The following is a 6,000-nucleotide window of genomic DNA, read 5'->3' on the forward strand; positions in this document are numbered from 1 at the left end:
TTTTCTTCTTCACCATTTTGGCTCAGACACACTGGATGAATGGGTGCAGTCTGCTTTAAATGGTCCACTCACTTCTGCCCGACCCCACAGCCCCTCACCTGTGTCCTGCTAATGCATCACCTCTAATCGTCATCCCCGCCATGCACATCCAGTCGCTGTGCGGAGGAATCCCTATCAGCCACGCTCTGAATGTAGACCTAATGGGCAACAGCTGACTGGGCAGGAGGCGGCCGGCTATTACCGCACACACAGAGGGATCACGTCTTACTGCGTGTTCCACTGGATCCAACAGGAGAGGCCCCCGGTTGATTCAGGGGCATCTCAACACGCGGACGCATTAATAACTGCCACCAAGCCTGAAATGACTTATGGGGTTGTGGAGAAAACATCATCATTGTCCGCGAACGGTGCACCGTGCGGCACAATCAATTTCAGGAGAGTACAAATACATGCCACTTTATTATTGCAAATAATAAATGAACATTAGGCAGCTGGTAATGCTTCCAATTTGTCTTGTTAATGGCACAAAACACTCGGCGTGAACTCCACCGGAGAGAGTGAGCGTTGGATTTTCTGGCACTTTCCATTAAAAATTGAATTGCAATCAGGGCCGTAATCTGCAGCTCTCACTCTCAGTGGTGCTGAAAAAACAGCCGGCCGCTTCAGTCCCAGTCATAGACACTATAAAATCTACATAGTGACAAATATGACCTGAGTGAGGAGCTGACTGAACGTCCCCCTCAGCCCTGCTTTTGCATTACGTTTTAACAACTAGCTCGGTATGAGCTCACAGCTATGAACTCTATTCGACCTTCCATAACTATATTTACTTGTTCCTCAAACCGGGGACGTCCTTGAATATCCTCTCATCGGGTCACGGGGGTCACGGGCGCCGGGTTGAGCCGTCTGCAGAGTGGAATACCGGAGGAGCCCGGTCGGACTTAGCACACGTTTCCCAGCCCTCACACTCAGCTCTAATGAAACGGATGAATCATTGCTCCGACTGTCCGGAGTTTCACAGAGAGTGACATTAGCAAGAGCCACAATAAAGCTGTACCTCAAATCCACACAGGGGGAAGGGAAGGGACAGGACATTAGGCCCTGCTCTCTGCATAAATTGTGTGTGTGTGTGTGAATGTAAAGGGTGGTGGGTGGTGGGTAGTGGGTAGTGGGGGTGGGATTGTATAGGAAAAGGAGAGAAACTGTACACACACATATACACACACGCGTACACGCACATGCAGCGGGCCTCAGTCCTCCCACGATTCAGTGGCGCGGTAAAGCCCAGACGCTGTAAACAGGATTTATGTCATTTAATTACGCTTTTGTACAATTACCTTTATTTACAGCCGCATGAAGCAGGCAACAGGGAAATGGGGCCTGTGTGAGCCAAACAGAGGGGTCGTAATTTCTGTCCTTTACTTCTCATTGTTCCCAAGATATGGGAACAACACGCCCGAGTATGTAGAGCTACACGCTTTTGTTTGGTAGAGCTGCATATTTACACATACTGCAAATCAGGTCTCATTGTGTTGGGACATTAATTATAATTGGTTAAGGATTACGTCATAGCCATAGTTTCGGGATGGCCAGTTTAAACACATGTAGATTCATACAGATGCAGTTTTTTTCTGTTTTCTTAATACACATGTTTCCTCCCCACCACTGTGCTCTTCATTCGAGAGGAGATGTAAGTCTGTCGTGGTCATTTAATGGTGATGGACTGTATTTTGGGTATTTCTTGCTTCTTTCATAAAACAGCACGAGGGACACTCGCCCCAGCGTTGATGTTACAGTGCCATCTACTGCCCAGTCTGGTTGAAGTCCAGGTTTTGCCTTTGCTTACAAAGAAAATCCATCTTTTTACAACACAGGCTCTTTCTGACGACTGTTTACATCTCCATGTCAAACCCTGAGTCCTCCCGAACAACTGGTGACATTAAACACACACGTCCCAAATCATGCTGCTCTTTGAGGCCTAATATCTAATTAATTATGAAACCACAAATTAACATTATTTTCAGATGAACCACCACAACACTGATAAGAAGAAGTAAATTTAGCGAATGACACTACAATAACCTCCGGAAACAATTTTTTCAGAAGTTGAAGTTTTATTTGAATGGCAGTCTATGGAGCCAGTGAGTTTTTTGCACTTCCATGTTTTTCATTTACAGTCTATGGTCTCATGACTCTGTTCTATTGCAGACTCACCCAGTGGCGCTGTGACTCTTAGCTCTGCCGTAACTTAGAGAATGATGAGAATCAGTATGATCGGCACAGGTAGACCACACATGCAACTAAAAAAAACACATGCAAATAGATAAAACACCTGCAAATTAAGAAAACAACAACGGAAATGTTTCCAAAACAGTGATGAACCCAGCTGTAGTTCAATGTTTTGTGAAGTTCACAGATGTGTCGTTTTGAAAATGCCTTACATTACATGCACTGAAGGATCAACAACAAAAGGTGTTTTAAGTGCACCAGCTTCATCTTTCAATATTTCGTGTTGACAATAGGTGTCCCTTTCTGTTCTCTGCTTCATTCACAAAAACATCTCTTGTTTTAGAGCTGCAACATCTGACCAGAAGAGGGAGCTTTACCCACACGTTTCCTCTGACTGTGGTGAGACCCAGCACTGAGAACAACATGTCGCAATACCTTTCTGTCAGATTTCCAGAGCTCGCCAACTCAAATAAACTCAAATCAATTCATGATGCATACGGGATTGAAATCAGATGACACCGCTGTCTCTGAAAAGTGCTTCTGTGTCAGTAAAGGCTTCTTGTAAAGACATTTCAAGCTTTGGATCTGTCAACCAACTACTGTCACCTTACTCATATTGTTGTTGACACACAGCATCTGAAACCACAGGCTGTGTGTCGGCCTCCTGAGAATATACGGCTGTTTGCTGTTTCTGTTTGTTTGTTAGGGCCAAATGCCTTTTCCTCAACCCTTTTGAATGGAATGGGACATATAAGCTCAGAAATGCAACAGGCCCCTGAGGCAGCGGGACTGAATGCAGAGCTTCACTTCTTATTATGGTCCTCGTAAAAAGTCTTTTGGACACCCCCGGCCCGGGGAGATGCGTGGAGGATAAGTAGAGTGAAAGAATGAAAGAAGCAAAGAAGGAATGAATGAAACAAAGATTAGAAGTACGATTTGTCAGTCTTACTCTCTATCTATCTATCTATCTATCTATCATCTATCTATCTATCTATCTATCTATCTATCTATCTATCTATCTATCTATCTATCTATCTATCTATCTATCTATCTATCTATCTATCTATCTATCTATCCATTCATCCATCCATCCATCCATCCATCCATTGCTCTATCTCTCTATCTATCCATCTATCTATCTATCTATCTATCTATCTATCTATCTATCTATCTATCTATCTATCTATCTATCTATCTATCTATCTATCTATCTATCTATCTATCTATCTATCTATCTATCCATCCATCCATCCATCCATCCATCCATCCATCCATCCATCCATTGCTCTATCTCTCTATCTATCCATCTATCTATCTATCCATATATCTATATGTCCAACTGTCTGTCTATCTGTCTATTTATCAGCCTTTAAGTTCAAACGAAACATAAATGTAAAAGGGCACTAACTTTCTATGTGGTTCCCTAAAAGCAGCACAGGTCTGAAATAAAAGTGCTACAGTTCAAACTCTGCACTTATGTCTGGATTATAAATTCATAAGCTGCCATTGTTGTGGAAAGTGAGAGAGAGAAGGATGAATGGCCCAACACCACCTCACTCACTGTACGGCTGCTGCAGGCCTCACAGTGTTTTTGGGAAGACAGCTGAGGAAAGGATGGATAAAAATAGTTCCTGTCTGGCCAGTAATGATAAAACCATACCTGCTGATGTGGAAGCTGACTTTCATCTCCTCCGAGGACGAGGAGCCAAGAGCAACATCAAGAACTCGCCGCCTGTTCAATAATGCACCAAACACACAGCTCGAGTGGACAGGAAGCACTTCTTTGCATTGTCTCAAACTCTTCTTTTTGATCTGTGAATGCCAAGGTAAGCCAGAACCAACAGAAGGAGCAGCACAGTGAAACTTAATGCAAGTGCTGTGAACAAATTCTATATTGGGATTACAGGCTCAGCAGCTCTGCAGCTGGAAGACGGAGGTCGGTGATGTGCCTTTGTGTGTGTGCGTCTGTGTGAAAGGTGGTAAGAGCACTAGCTTGTAAAAGCAGCAGATAAAAAGCTCTTTAATTAATTGCAGAGTAAGTTTTGCCCTCTGGCTAAAAAAAGAAGCAATGACTTCTGTTTGTCGAGAGTCCCAGAGAAGATTGCCGCTGGTGAATATACAAGCTCTGTGCTGCAGGGCCTTTTCAAGCTGAAATCTCTCTGAACATCAGTATCAGGATTTTAACAGGGAGTGCCAGAGGCTACAGATTAAGGTACAGCGCTCAATTACTAAAAAGTACTATACTCTAGTCTATTTAGCATATTTTTTATAACGGCATAGTAATTACCTCTAGCAGGGAGGTTATGTTTATGCTCCTATCCACTGGTACATTTGTTGTTTGGTTTGTGTGATTGTCAGCAGGATAACACAAAATCCAAAGCACAAATTTTCACATAACTTGGAGAAACGATGGGACATGTACCAAGAAAGAACTCATTGCATTTTAGAGTGGATCCAAACAAAAGGGATGAATACGTTTTTTTACTTTCTTTCATATTGCACGATTTGTGTGTTTTTACACAATAACTGATGGATCTTGATTTAAAAAAAGATTAATGTAAGGCATGTTTAGGGGTTTGATATTTACAAGTGTGTGAAAAACAATAATCTGGATCTAGAGACTGTGGTTTCATAAGGGGGCTGGTGTGCCTTGGTGGAGGTATACGCACTCTCTGAATACCATTCTAGTTTGTTTGTGTTGTGTTTGTCTGGAGGATTATGCAAAGACTACAGATTTCTTGAGACTAGTGGAATGATGGGACGTGGGCCAGGAAAGAACTTATTACATTTGGCACTGAACCAGACACAGAGGCGGATCCTTGATTTTTTTTAACATTGCAATTCTTTTATATTTTTTGCCCATTTCCCAGGGTTTGATGAAAAAGATCTGACATTCTTAGGGATCTGACTTGATGGAATTTAAGGGAACTGTTGGGCCTTGGCGTAGGTATGTGTTATGTCTACTATTTGGGTCAGGGAAGACAAGAGCAAGTTGTAAGATGAACAGAAAAGCAGTGGGAGCTGCTTCATGTTAAATAAAAGTGATATTTCGTTCCCGTTCCTGCTGGAAACTGCTGGGTTAAGTGCAGAAGATGAATATCTTACTGCTTCTAATGGCTTGTCCTAGATTTCCCCACCTGCAGCGCCCTTATTTTCCACCGTGGTGTCTCATCCACCATCGCTCTCCCACTTAACACAAAACAAAGCTTCCTGCAGTGTTACTCCAGGCGGCCCATGGGAGTTGCTCTGCAGAGGCCTGACTTCATCACATTGTGAGTAAAACACTTTCCACGACATCCATTCCAGGGAGAGGATTATGTCAAAAAAGATAGCAGGCGCTGCACCTCTCTAGCCTCCGAGCACATTGCTGATTTATAATACAATCTATTTAAATTTGAGTTGCATTATTCATGGGAGAATGTACTTTTTTTCTGAGGGATAATTTGCAGGTTATCAAGCCACTGAATGATATCAAGAGCTTCACGAAGAAACCAGAGTGGTATAATCAGTTTGTGATATACCGCCGCTGCTGAAGGGATCAGAGTAAATTCTGTTGCCAGACTTAGAGTCGGTGTCTGTGTTATCAGCAGCTACTGTCATACTGTCACAAGCAGCTGTGTAAACTGTATCTCCTGGCATGAACCGGTCGCTTGATTTCACACTGGCCCCCACCTACTTCCTGCCATGGCAGCTTTGGGGAAATATAAGGCAGCAGTGCAAAGAATGAACTTTATTTTAGGAATGAGGTGTTAATATTTGTTTCACTTACAC

The sequence above is a fragment of the Platichthys flesus genome, chromosome 3, assembly GCF_949316205.1.
Source record: "Platichthys flesus chromosome 3, fPlaFle2.1, whole genome shotgun sequence".
Classification (NCBI taxonomy): Eukaryota; Metazoa; Chordata; class Actinopteri; order Pleuronectiformes; family Pleuronectidae; genus Platichthys; species Platichthys flesus.